Below are 14,870 nucleotides of genomic sequence, written 5' to 3'. Positions count from 1 at the left end.
GAGTCCCAGAACAGAAAATATCCTATAGATCTCTTCACATATTTCTTACCCCAACATGCTCACCCCTCCCCCTCCTACAAACACCTCTATTTCCTCTAGCCAGAGTTTTTACTAACTAGGGCAAAGTTCATCCCAATAAAAATCTCAGTACTTAAAGCAGCACTGATCAAATAAATCCCTTTGTTGGGCCTAAAGGGTATAACCCTGCCCTGGAAAGCATGGAGGCCCCCATCACCTGCACAGACCCTAGCAAGTCGGATCTCAAGCTCTGTGAGTACAATTCATTCCTTCAGACAGCCCTGTCTGTCTCTCTAGACAGCTCTCTGGGACGCACTTTTGGTGAATGTAGAACCCCACCCCCATCCCTGTCTGGGTCTCTTGGCTAACAGCTCCTCTGGATTCCCGCTCACAAACCTGGATCCAACTCTCAAACCTGACTCTCTGCAGCCCCCCTCCCCCGCCAGCGCACCAGACCTACAGGAAAGTTGCTCGCAAGCTGTAGAGAGGGGCGTCGTAGCTTCTTAGCAACACTCCTAGCAACCGGGTAACATCTGCTCCCTCTGGTCCAATGGGAGCGGAGAACAGCTGCGCGCCTGTCTCCCGTTCTGAACCCAGAGGAGAGAGAGGCGCTTCAGAGACTGGAGGGAAGGACCTGCAGGAGCCAGGGTGCCCACTGAGCTGCAGTTGCAGCTGTTGCTGCTATCACGCTTCCTCTGCTACCCTCTCAGTCGCTGTCAGCGCCTATCGGAGGAGTGACAGCTCTGCAAGAGCAGGAGGGAACACTGAACCTGCGCCATTAAGAAGCAAGTGCATGCACCAATCTCCTGCTGAGTGGACCCAGCTCTGGAAAGGTATGTCTAAACTCAGCCGGCCAGGTGTCTTCCTTTGAGTCTCTGGAGGCTCTCCTGTCACTGAGACTGGGGATAAGGACTTGTCTGGGGTCCCACCCTGTCCCATCACTGGATAGTGGCCCCACCTAGCTTGATTCAATTTTTTTAATACCTTGGGGTTGATGCTTGAGGATATCCCTTCCCATCTCTGTTAGGTTTGTGTCTTGAAGTTTTCAGCCCTCCTTGTTTTTCCTTTGACTTTGCTGCCTGTCTGTGCCAGGAGAGCTGTAAGCTGAAAGCATCCACAGAAACCTATGGTTGTGGCTAACATGGTACAGTGTAATCTGTACTAATTAGATCAACACGTATGGAGAGCAACATTCATTTTAGGTCCTGCTCTGGAAAAGGTCCATTTGGCCCAGAGCAGCCCTGTTCACTGTTACTCAACCTCCTGAAAAGTAACCATAGTAACTCACCTCTCTTTTAATGGGATCCACCTCATTGGCTGCCTATCTTCTTTTGGAAAGCTCATATCTCTAAATATAGAAGATGATGAGATCTGTAAGCATACATCTATGTAGAAAAGGTGCAGTTAAATATGGTCTTGGAAAACAACCTTCAAAGAAACATTATTATTTATTTGGCTATTTAAAATCTTATGAGAAATAGAGTGTATTCCAGAGAACAATTGAGTTAGTCTGTTTTGAGTTAACTGTTAAGTAACTTTAGAGGGAATCTTTCCTAAAATTATACAGATTCTGACATCTAAAGACAAATTAAGTATATCTGACTTTGATTTTAAACAAATCAATCCACAGATAATCTCAAAAAATAACCTCACAGTAAGTAACTAGTGAGATTAGCTATTCAGTTTCTCCCCACAAATTTCTTAGAATAGCTAAGATTCTTCATGTTTAAAATTAAATCTGGAGAGCATTATGTGTGTTAGGTTTCTCTCTCTCCCTAAGCTATATCAGCACCACCTCATACATTGTAGATAGTGTCCCCTTAGCGCTTGCTTTCTCCTGATGTGATAACCAGTTCAAATCAGCACAGTTCTGACTCTTCTGATGTTATTTGCAAATGTCTCCTTTTTTCAAAATCTCAGGTAACCATTCATGAGCCTGAGGCTGTGAGAAATGCTTGCTGTACAAAGGGGAACTCACCACATTTTCTGAAGCTGTCCTAGAAGTACACTTTTCAGATTGATTCAACATTATCAGGTAATCAGAAACTGAAAAAGAAATCACCCTTTAAATATGAATTCAGAGACATCAGTGCTAATGTAGCATTACCATGACTTTGAAGATCAATATAGGGGGTTGTTTATGTAGATGGTTGCCAGGGTGAAGTCAATAGAGGTTTTCTAAAGAAAGGACATTTGTGGGCTGGCAGATTTCCCTTTCTAAGACCCAAGTGAATAGGACAGGCCAAATTAGGTGGCCTGGGCTGAGGGAACATGTCAAACCAAAGCCTTGTGCACACTTGTGCAGGTCTGAATGACAAAAATGAAGAAACTCTCCAAGTTGAAAAAAAAAAAAGATTGAGATGATATTTTTACATTTAATTTGTATTAAGGTCATGCAGATAGAAAGCCATGAATGTTGAGCATTGTAAACCCAGTTTTCAAGACTGAATACAGTCTTTTAATGAATGCTTAGCCCTCCAGCAATGTGTAACTTTCGCATATACTGAGCTATCCATGTGTAGTTCCTGTAGATTCCCAGCCTGGCAAATTGCAATTAACTTCCTGAAAATATGACACACTGTGGTTCTTCCTTTTCTCTAGCTTTTCTGATAAAAAAAAAAAAGGAAGAATATTTGTTTTCAGGAACTTATATGAAATCATAATCTGGTCTTGTTGTATTTATGAATATCATGAGACTTGAAAAGTACTGGTTTCCATAGTCACTTACTACAATATCTGCACTTTAATGTAATTTAAAGCATTAAAGGTATCATCTGAATGACGAAAATCATCCTTTATCATCAGCCACCCTTTTGCCTTCTTCCATCACCCTTACTTTATTTTATGGTGATAAGCAAATCCACAGAGGTTACAAAGATTTACTGTCATCTGTCATGTAATGTATATAGAGTTACACTCATGCTATCAATCTGAGGAAAATCTGAGTAGAGCAGTAACATATCAGTTCATGTATATGCATCAGTCTTGGGCATTAGTAGTTTACACACATCCTATTATATAAATGAATATAAATTTACAATCATTCAGTGTCCTTAATTTATGGGAACATGTCTGCCCTTCAATGAGATAACTGTCACACTCATAAAGGTCAAGTGAAAAAGGTTCTTAAACTTTGATTCTATCATGATTGTGTATTGTGAATAATATATACTGTGCAGTTTTGCTGAATAGATCTGTTCAAGGTCATTTATCAGGATATATTATTATTATGCATTTTAGTTTAAATACATAAAAATAAATGTAAAAGGTTAGAGTGTAAAACACATTATAGTTAAGCCTCTAGTCACTCTAGTTAATTTGAAAATAAACTGTATTTGTATATATCACAGCTTATAAAAAGAGAAGCTACAAAGGATTTTAAGCCTTAGATAGGATCAGCTTTAAAATGAAACCATGTTGAATTTGGTTTTCCTCTTACACTTCGTTTGAAGTTTTCTATTGTTCCATGTGCAATGTTATGTTACTTTCATGGGACTTAGAAAGTGTTTTGCCACAGAGAAATGTTGAAAGTTTTGACCAAGCTAGTGAGACCTTTGCATTCACATTGGACTCTCCACTGGGGACACAACCCAACTGGCATTAGTTGTCAGAACAGCAACATCCCAAATGATAAGGTGTAGCCACCTTGGATTGCTCTGTTTTTCAAAGCAACATGTTTCAGGATGTCAGAAACGTGACAGTTTCTGAAGGAATAAGGTGACCATAATCATTCTTTACAAAAACTGGGACAGAGATATACCTTCAGATATGGGGAGGATCTATCTTTATTTATCACTGCATCTTCACAACATTTTAATAAATATTTGTCAGTCTAAATAGTGTCAACACCTTACTTTAGTGTTCCCCTTTTATTCTAATGCAATCATTGCTTCATTTTCTTGATTAAATTCATACAAATGAGCTGACAACAGTCATCTTGTTTACTGCAGTAAATCTTAGTATTCCAATATATATCCTTAAATTTAGAAAAATTTTAAAAATATTTACATTATAAATTATAGAAAATAGAATGCAACAAGTCTTTATGTTAAGTTCAAAAATAAATAGTAATTTTCTAAATATCAGTGATGCTTACAAAGAGATGAATAGGGGCCAGTGGTGGAATACCCAGTAAAGCACACCTGCCTAAGGACCTAGGTTAAAGTCCCCAGCCTCCACCTGCAGAAGAGGGGTTTCACAAGCAATGAAGCAGTGCTGTTGGTCTCTCTTTCCTTCTCTCCCTCCCTCTCCTTTTAATTTTTCTACTCAAAATAAATAAAATAAACATTAAAAAGAAGATAAATATGTAAATCAGGAATTCCTTTCTGTAATGGTATGCAGAGTATGCATGATTTTAAAATGCTTATCAGAAAGGTAGTATAGGGGGCCAGGTGGTGGCGCACCTGGTTGAGCAAACATGTTACAATTCTCAAGGACCCAGGTTCGAGTCCCCAGTCCCCAACTGCAGGGGGAAAGCTTCATGAGTGGTGAAACACTGCTGTAGGTGTCTCTGTCTCTCTTCCTCTCTATCCCCCTCTTCCCTCTTGATTTCTGGCTGTCTCTATCCAATAAATAAAGATAATAAAAAAATTTAAAGGTAGTGTACGTTAGAAATATCAAGAAAACTTGGGGACATTTGAAAGAGAACCTGGATTCAGGAACATAGATTCTCAATTCTGTCTGCACTGCTTTATATCTGTTTCTCTGTAGCCAATGTAGAGGATAAGACTGTTTATTAATTTCAGTGCGGTGCTTGAGTTTGATCAAGGTGCTATATAATAAAGCACCTATAGCTCTTCAGAAGATAAGTAACCTGTAAATGAACAGCATTTTATCACTAGAGCAACTCTAGATACTGACACAAATCAAGCAGCATATGAATTGCCCAACTCCAGGGCAAAATTTCAGATATTCTTAAGTAGTAAAATTGATTATTAGTCCCATGTTACATTTTTTCTACAACCCTTCTGGGATAATTAGTTAATTTTTGTTTGATATTATACCCACACCCAGTATTGTACTTGAGTGGAAATTAGTTCAAGTGTTATAGAGCATGTACTTTTATTTCAAAAGACCACTGCCTTCCATGTATTAGGAATTATAGCCCTCTTTTCTGAGCAACAGATCTGAGTATATAAGGAAGTTATAGCATTTTCCTAGCTTCAGTTAGTATCTTGAAACCTACATCTAATGATATGATCGCTTTCCCAGTTTTCTTTCCGATTCATTCCCACTTTCCAAGATGAAAGAGAATTGTAGAGAAAGCTTCATAATGAAAACAGAAAATGCATTTCTAAAGGACACTATACCATAAAATTTATTTTAAAAAAAAAGCCTACTATCCCTGCTTTGTCATTAGTTGGGTCAGATCTTGACTGAAGTTAAGTTTTGATGCAGCATGCGAGGTAACTTTATGACTACATGACTGGTCATATCCCACTTAATGATGTACTCTTTGGTTAAGGAGCCAAAATTGGTGTGAAACACAAAATAGGCATGTGGAACTTGTGATGTTGTATTAAATATTCTGTGCCTGGAGGTTGTTGCAAGAACATTGAATCTAGTGCCAGACAAATGCTGCTGGGCTACTGAGAATCTTTGGTCGACTCACTGTCAGTATCCTTGGAAATTCCTGTGGAAATCTTCTCAGAGCTGCAACTTGTTGCTTATTCTAAATTGCCATTGAAGTTAATCTTATGTTTAGGGAGGATGATATATCTGAAGGAACAGATTACTTCACTGACTCAGAGCTGAAAACTAGCATCAAAGAGAGACTTGGGTAGATGGTAGGTGTAGTATGCAAACACCTTTGACAGAGAGATAAGAAATTGTACTCATGAATCAACAACTGTCCTACAAATCACACTTTGTCCAATGCAGTGATTAAAAAAAAGCTGACAATGACTTTTGCTCTCTTAGGGCAAAGGTGCTAGGCACACAATTCTGAGGAGGGTGACATGGAAAATTGCTAAATATCACCAGAGTTAAATGTCTACAGAACACACAGCGCCACAACCTTGCATTTTGTACCTGTCAATTTTTTTTGGCTATATTGTGAAAGCAACCTGTGCTTAATGCTAAAGAGAGGTGATATGTCCTACATATAGGATATTACTGCTGAATCAGATATGTATTTGTGCTTTTAAAATTAGGTCACCTCAGTAATAATACCTAACATAAATAGAGCAAGTAACATGCAAATATAAGAGTCACTGAGTAAATGACTTTTAAACATAATTTCATTTAATTCACATGTAGCTCAACATACCTGATATTTATTTTTAAAAAATATATTTTATTATTATTTTAAATTTTTATTGTCCTTATTTATTGGATAGAGTCAGCCAGAAATTGAGAGAGAAGGGGATGACAGAAAGGGAGAGTGGGGAGTTGGGCAGTAGGGCAGCAAGTTAAGCGCAGGTGGCACAAAGCTCAAGGACTGGCGGAAGGATACCAGCTAGATCCTCTAGCTCTCCACCTGCAGGGGAGTCACTTCACAGTCGCTTCTCCTCTCTATCTTCCCCCTTCTCTCTCCATTTCCCTCTGTCCTATCCAACGACGACAACAATAACTACAACCATAAAACAACAAGGGCAACAAAAGGGGATAAGTAAATAAATAAAATAAAAAAAGAAAATAAAAAGGAAAGGGAGAGTGACAGAGAGACACCTACAGCACTGTTTCATCACTTGCAAAGCTTCCCCCCTGCACTTGGGAACTGGGGACTTGAACCTGGGTCCTTGTGCATTGTAATATATGCACTCAACCAGGTGCACCACCACCTGGCTAGTTAAAATATATTTTATTAGTTTATTACTTATTGGGTAGAGATAGAGAAATTCAGAGGGAAGGAGAAAATAGAGAGAGAGAAAGAGAGCAATAGACACAATTACAGTGCTGCTTCATCACTACTGCCCCTTCCTTACACATGGGGACTGAGTATTTGAACCTGGATTCTTGCAAAAGGTAAGATGTGCACTCAGCCACCTTGTACACTACCACTTGCCTCCCCATTTTCCACCTTGGACACCACCACTTGTACATTTTCCATCTTGTACACCACCACCTGTACATTTTCCACCGTGTACAACACCACTTGTACATTTTCCACCTTGTGCACCACCACTTGTACATTTTCCACCTTGTACACCACCACTTGTACATTTTCCATCTTGTACACCACCACCTGTACATTTTCCACCTTGTACACCACCACTTGTACATTTTCCATTTTGTGCACCGCCACTTGTACATTTTCCATCTTGTACACCACCACTTGCCCCCCATTATCTATGATGAAACTTAATATCTTTGAGGTTAAAATCTTTTCCCAATAAATTATAGAAGTAGGCTTTGAACAAGTGGTGTGAACAACTCATGGTGAAGTATTTTAAATTATATACTAAAGGCGTGTGTGTGTGTGTGTGTGTGTGTGTGTGTGTTTTTACTAGCATATAGCAATAGCTAGCAACACCATTTAGGATCAAGCTTTATAGACAAAAATGGCCCTTGAAGAAAAAGCCCCCAGCAAACCATTATTTAGATAGCAAGGGGCACACATATTTTAAGGCTCATGTCAGGTTAACCTCATTCAGAAAAGTCATCAATGAGAGACTGGAATCCAAGGCCCATGATTTGCCTAGCACACAATTGTTGATATGGGGCTAGACCCCACCTTATTTTCCTCATTGATCAAAAGTGTTTTTCCATATTCATAAATGCTTATATCTAGTAAGGCAGTTTCAAATCTGGATTTTAAACTATATTTATGACAATACCACTAGAAAGAAAATGAAAACCTTATGAACATTAAGATATATTAAGCTCGGGGGCTAGGCAGTAGCTCGTTGGGATAAGTGCATGTGGTGCAAAGCACAAGGACCAACGAAAGGATCTCTATTCGAGCCCCCCAGCTCCTCACCTGCAGGTAGTCGCTTCACAGGTGGTGAAACAGGTCTGCAGGTGTCTTTCTCTCTCCCTCTCTGTCTTCCCCTCCTCTCTCCATTTCTCTCTGTCCTATCCAACAACAAACAACATCAACAACAGTAGTAATAACCACAACAAGGCTACAACAACAAGGGCAACAAAAGAGGGGAAAGTGGCCCCTAGGACCTGTGGATTCATGGTGCAGGCACTGAGTCCCAGCAATAACTCTGGAGGCAAAAAAAAAATTTAAAAAGATATATTAAACTCATCACTTCATCATCTCTCATTCTTTTTGTAGATTTTGACAAGGAACAGTTTACTATGACAGGAGTCCTTTGCTTATTGTCTGTCCTCCCAAAGAGTTTGTAAATTAATTTGCTGATGATCTTTCTTTCCTTAATGTACTCTGTCCTTGGGCCATGTACCAAATGAAATCACTTGTATAATAATACAATTTAGGGTTTGCTTTTTTCTTTTTGGGGACAGAAATGAACAATAATGTAGAGAATTCAAGCAATCTTTTGTAATTATATTTTAAATATCTATTTAATGAATTATGTATAAATTGCACTGCCAGAACTCTAATGACAAGGAAGGTTATTCTGTTCTCTGACTTAAACTGTTGTTTTTGAAATTTTACACTAAGAAGTATAGTGAAGCTGGCACAGATATATGCCCAGAGGTTATTACACTATAAGTAATGGTGATATCCAAGTCAGAATTGGCCATTTTACCTTCAGAGAGGAATTTAGGTTCAGCTTAATTTGGCTTGTAACTTATATACTGTTCTCAAAGCTCAGGCCATCATATATAAAGCCTTTTCTTTATTTATCTTTTTTACTTTTACATTATCAGTTTTATTTGAATGAAAAATTAGACTGAGTTTAACCATTTTAGTTGCAAAAGAGTGACGCTAATCAATTGGTGTACATTTATGTATCATGACCATCAAAAGTATTTTAGCATTCAGACTGGCTTTAATACTTGAAATTATTATCTAACTATTGAAATTCTATAGTCCCCTTATCCAAAATGTCTGACCAGAGGCAATATATTCATAAATATATGCTTTGAGGCAGTATAGTGCCTGTCTATAGATATTTTAACTTAATCATTTGAAATATAGTACTTTGTAATCTTTTAATTGTGTGATTATAATCTGGCATCTCTAGAAACAAGGTAGTAGAGTCTTAGGGTTAGGAGATGAGGTTGGGATTGCTCTTGTGTGATAGGTTTATGCTTGTTTGACAGTAATAAGAATTAGCATATGGGGGGCTGGGCAGTGGCACATCTGGTTGAGTGCACACATTACCATGCACAAGGATTCAGGGTTTGAGCCCCCACTCCATACCTGCAGAATTGACAGTTCAGGAGCTATGAAGCAGCAGGTCTGTGGGAATCCCTTTGTCTCCCTCCCTCTCTACACCCCCCACCCATCTGAATTTCTCTCTGTCCTATCTAATAAAATTGGAAAATATGGGAAAAGTGGCTGTCTGGAGCAGTGGATTTGTAGTGCTGGCACCAAGCCCCAGTGATAACCCTGATGGCAATCTAAAAATAATTAGCATGTGGCTGAATGCTTATGAGGCACAGTATCCGTCACCTTCATTGGTTATTTCAGTGATGCTATAAACCAGTATTATTTTTATCTTCACTTTACAAATGAGATTTGTAGAGAGTTTGTGTAATTCTATCAAGGATACATAATTCAGAAGTAGTAGGCTGACTTCAGACTCAATGCTATCTGACCCCAAAACTCAAACTCAACAGACTGCAAACACTCAGCTTCAGTTTCCTCCTCAGGTCTTGGTACATAATAATGGACCTTATCTGGATGTGAGAGTATTTATAGACTCCTGTCTTGGTGAGATGAGAGATTCTCTCCCTGTGTCAACAAGTGTAATGTAAACCATTAACCTTTCAATACAAAAATAAAGAAAAAAATTAGTCTCTATTTTTTTTGTTCTAGTTAAGCTGATAAAAAGACATAGGAACTTATACTGACCAGATACTTTTGGCTAAAAACATCCTCTAAAATTTGATGCTGAAAGTGTTGCAAATAGCTAAATATCCTGCAAGAAGGTAATTAACAAACTGATCCCAATGGTGAAAGTTCTTCAGCATTTCAATAACCCATAGTTATGTTTTTTAAGGGCAATAAACTCAATGACTAAGTATGTTGTCTGTGGAATTGAGACTCAGATCTAGCCCCCCTGGAAGTTTATTTTGTATTGTCAGATGTGATACATTCTATATCTCGGGCTAACTGTATGAAGAAAGTCAGACATTTTTTATGAACCTTGGAGACATTCCAGGTCTAATTTATGACCTTGTTCTATTAAATAGCATTATCTTCTCCAGAATATCATGTGGTTTGCTTGATGCTTCACTCTCTCAAATACTGCCTGCTCTCATTTGTATCATTCAATAAAATATTTCTGGTTGGTCAGAAATGCTATAGACATTGCATTGCTTTGGAAAATAAAATGAGTAGACATTTTTAAAAATGTATTATATATATCTACTGGGGTATATATATTCAGTCACTCATATTATCCCTGAGTTTCTTCTCACCCCTTTTTGCACTGTAGAAATTCAGTGGATTGTTTTTAAAAAGTCTTTCACTTGTCCAGCTGTAATACTAATGACAGTCATTCATATTTTTTTCATATGAACCTAGGAATTTATGTTGAAAAGTGACCTCATTCTTTCTTCTCTATTTAGTTAAAAGGCAGTCTGGCTTTATTCATGATGTGAATGCATCTAAGCCAATATACCCAAAGTTGCAATAGCAATAGCAACAACATTTAATCAAGCCATTTGCTTGGCAGTCTAATGATAAGGAAATCAGTCGATTGGTTGAATGATCTACTTTTGAACTTGACATTGTTGTGCTGCTACTACTCTTGCCTCTAATGCTATAGCATAGGAGTTCTTAAAATACAGTCCCTAGACTTGTAGTGTCAATATCACCTGGCAATTTATTAGAAGTATACATTTTATGCTCCTATACTAGACCTATTAAATTAGTAATGGGGGTGGGGTGGGGAGAGGCGAGGAGCTAGGACCAGCAACAATATGTGTTTAAGGATGGCTCACTGACAGTTGAGAAACACTGACATCAGCTGGCTAAAAGAATACAGTAACAATAATTAATTGATACCATGAAATAACTGACTTTTGCAAGTAATTTGATTAAATCCTTTAAAAACACCCCCCCCAAAAAAAACACAGTTTAGTTAAGACAAAATCATCCTCTGAAGACAGATTTCAATGATTTTTCTCTTTGCTTTCTTTATTTTTGCTGTAGTTTCTGGGGCTTCATTACTCCAGATCGACCTTTTCAGAGTGGGAGAGAGAGAGAGGAGAGAAGTGGAGAGAGATGCAGCACCAAAGCTTCCCTCATTGTAGGAGTTCCAAGTTAGACCCTACAATGAGCACATGGCAGATCAGGTGCACCACCAGATCAGCTATTCTGTTGGCCCATCAATACAACCCGTTTTATCATCCTTTAGTTAAAGCTTTTAAAATCTGTGGTAAGTTCATGTAAATTTAATTTTCCTATTCAGTTCAGGGAATGTATAATATACTGTACAAAAAAAATACTATTTTTGTTTTGTTTCATTTGTGAAGGATCATCTTTATTCTTTTTTGTAGGCCAGGCACATTATAAACTAATTTTTAAAAATTGTGTATTTTTTTTTACTTATTTACTTGTTTACTTATTTCTTAGCGACAGAGAGAAACTGAGAAGGGAGAGGGAGCTAGAAGGGGAAATAGACAGAGAGACACCTACAGCCCTACTCCACCACTTATGAAGCTTGCCCCCTGTAGGTAGGGACCAGAGGCTTGAACCTCGGTCCTTGCACAGCTTAATTTTTTAAATTAAAAGTTGTCTTTATAAAACATGCCAATTCTAATTTAGAACTGATTTTAGAATACACAATGGTACCACTGAGATTTTAAAATGTTTTAGGTATGATTGTAACATTTCCTACTAGTTTATGGAAATCATCTTGCCACAAAAAGCTGCAGGAATCATGCTGTAGATGCCACTGACTTGGAGGATGAGCTAGAAGACACAGATCTTTGAAAGAACATGTTTTAAAATATTTAATAACTGAACATTTAAGAAATACCAAATATGACTATCTGAAATTTATTTAACAAGTACACTATAAACTACTTAGTTTGTAAGCTAAATGTTTGAATAGATAATATAGATTGTGAGTAAAACAGATGTTTAAATATGAACCTTTTTTCTAGTCTAGCTCTCTGAGATTGAATGACTACTAAAGGAACACAATTTGTATTCCAGATTTGTTCAAGGGTTTCTGGAAGAAGTTGCTCGGTTACTTTTCAGGTGAAGCTTCTCTTTTCTATGACATGAGCACCACCTAGAGTACAAACTAGGAACTCTCTTTAAGCCAAGTCATGGAGAACCGACTTCTACTAGAGTTTTCAATAACAATCTGATGGCAAAAAGAGAGAGAACATTTGCACTGTCAGATAAGCTATCAAGGTCAAGTTTGTTTCTCAGAATGGTACTTACATGTTTCATCTTCATAGGCCAGGCAGTGACACACTCAGTTTAGTGCACAGGTTAACATATTTCCTTTTCCTAAGGTAAACCTCGTTGAAGCTACATGTTATGAGGATAATAATATGAGTTGCCATAGGATATGTCTAAACACAGTTTATGACTTGTCAAAGGATATGTCTAAAGACAGTTTATCTTTAAAGTGTAAGTGGCTTCACTCACATATGGAATATAGATAACTAAAACAAGTGAACTTGCAAAGAAAAATATTTGGAACACACAACTTTGGTGGAAGGTGTGGTGATCTACACTGAGCTGGTATGGTTGTGAAATGATATCCTCTGAAAATTTGTAATTCTGTAAAACTCTGATAAATCTCTAATGAAAAGGAAGAGAAGGAAAATGTAATTGGAACATCAACCATTTCATAATGATTTGATTTAACTCTATGCCATTAAATGTCTTTTGTAAACTACACTACTTCACTAAAGGAATATTGAAGTAATTTCTATTACACGTGTGAATCAATTTTAAAATAGTGTGTATCTGACATCAAATCAAATAGAAAATTGATGAATATTTTATTTTGACGAATCATATAAATAATTGTAATTTTCTAATTTAGAGTCATTATGGTCTGAATGGTGAAATTAGTTAGAAAACAGATTTTTCAGAGCAATTCTCAGTGACTTCACCACTGTGCTTACTGATTGAAGAAAGAATATTAGTTTCTGGGGTCACCAATTTATTTTTTGACAAGTAGAACTTGTAACAGTGATCTTCATCACAATAAAATATGCTTTTTCTGATTATCTTCTTTTGTTTAGCTTATCCAGAAAAAAGTATTAACAAACACATTAACAACGTCGAAAGTAGCCTACTTTAAGAGAAAATATGCAGAAGAAGAAGATTTACATCAAGATTACCATGGGTATTTTCCAAAAGTAAGGGTTTACTTATTGTTATAATTTTTAATTTTCTTTAATTAATGATTTAATAGTGGTTTACAAGGTTTGAGATTACAGGGTATAGTTTCTCACCATGCCCACTAGCAAAGTTCTGTTTCCAAGGAAGGCAGCTTTTTAAAAAAATTATTTATTTTTATTTAAGAAAGGAGACATTAACAAAACCATAGGATAAGAGGGGTACAATTCCGCACAATTCCCATAACCCGATCTCCATATCCCATCCCCTCCCCTGATAGCCTTCCCATTCTCTATCTCTCTGGGAGTATGGATTCAGGGTCTTTGTGGGTTGCAGAGGGTGGAAGGTCTGGCTTCTGTAATTGCTTCCCCACTGAACATGGGCGTTGACTGGTCAATCCATACTCCCAGTCTGCCTCTCTCTTTCCTAAGTAGGGTGGGGTTCTGAGGAAGCGGAGCTCCAGTACACATTGATGGGGTCGTCTGTCCAGGGAAGTCTGGCCAGCATCTTGCTGGCATCTGGGAACCTGGTGGCTGAAAAGAGAGTTAACATACAAAGCCAAACAAATTGTTGAACAATCATGGACCCAAAGACTGGAATAGTGCAGATGAAGCTTTGCGAGGTATTCCCTGTATGCTCTTGTGTACTTCTGCTTTCATGTATATATTTTTCCCCTAGTTTATGGGCACGGGTGAACCTATGCTCTATCTCAGAGGACCTGGACTATATCTAGGTTTGGGGACTTTATTGGGGAGTGGAATACGTGGAATGGAGTTAGAGAATACTATAAAAGGAAAGGTCTCGCCCAAGTGATGGGGCTGAAGGGTTGTCATTCCACACCTGAAGTCTCTGGTCACAGTCTGAAGTGAAGCATGCTGCGGTGGCACTCATTGCATTGATTAGGTTGCGATCCGTGGATGCAATATTATTTGATTTGAATTGAGAGCAGCATGCAGAAAAGTGGGCCCTACCCTAAGGTTCCAGGACTGGGCGAAATATAGGCTCTATAGTGGAAATGTGAGGTTCCTGTTGTCTTAGGGTTCAAGAAGACAATGGATAGTTATTGTTATCCTCACATTATTTGGTGATAGGGTTAACTTTGGAAAGTCCCTTTGTTAGGGTTTGGGGTATAATACCCAGCATCTTGTATACAGCTGTGCTACCAGTTGCTTCTGTTCTTCCTGGTCTAGGCTTTTGGGAGAGACAACATATAAAAGACAGCATATGTATTAGAAAGAGTCTGTGTTTTAAGAAGTTCTAGACATATGATCAATTTTTCCCCTCATATTAATTAAATAGTGGTTTATATATTTAAACTTTAATAGGATTATACATAAACACCACTAACACCACCAAAAGACTGTGTCCCATCGCCACCATCCACCCCTGCCCACCGCGCCGGGAAGCCCAATGGCCACCCTCCTCTTCACCACAGTGTTTTTACATTGGTGCCCTGCTCTCG

The 14,870-nt window shown here is 38.0% G+C and overlaps 1 long non-coding RNA gene across 1 annotated transcript; it reads left to right on the top strand.

Annotated features, from left to right (window-relative positions):
• Window positions 1-632: 632 nt before the first annotated feature.
• On the top strand, window positions 633-13,392 carry LOC132533336 (uncharacterized). Its single transcript, XR_009545212.1, has 3 exons — window positions 633-851; window positions 1,939-2,053; window positions 13,312-13,392. It is a non-coding gene; the product is annotated as an uncharacterized LOC132533336 (long non-coding RNA).
• The last annotated feature ends 1,478 nt before the right edge of the window (window positions 13,393-14,870 follow it).

Source organism: Erinaceus europaeus, chromosome 16, assembly GCF_950295315.1.
Source record: "Erinaceus europaeus chromosome 16, mEriEur2.1, whole genome shotgun sequence".
NCBI classification, from domain to species: Eukaryota; Metazoa; Chordata; class Mammalia; order Eulipotyphla; family Erinaceidae; genus Erinaceus; species Erinaceus europaeus.
This window is presented reverse-complemented; position numbering and strand designations above follow the sequence as displayed.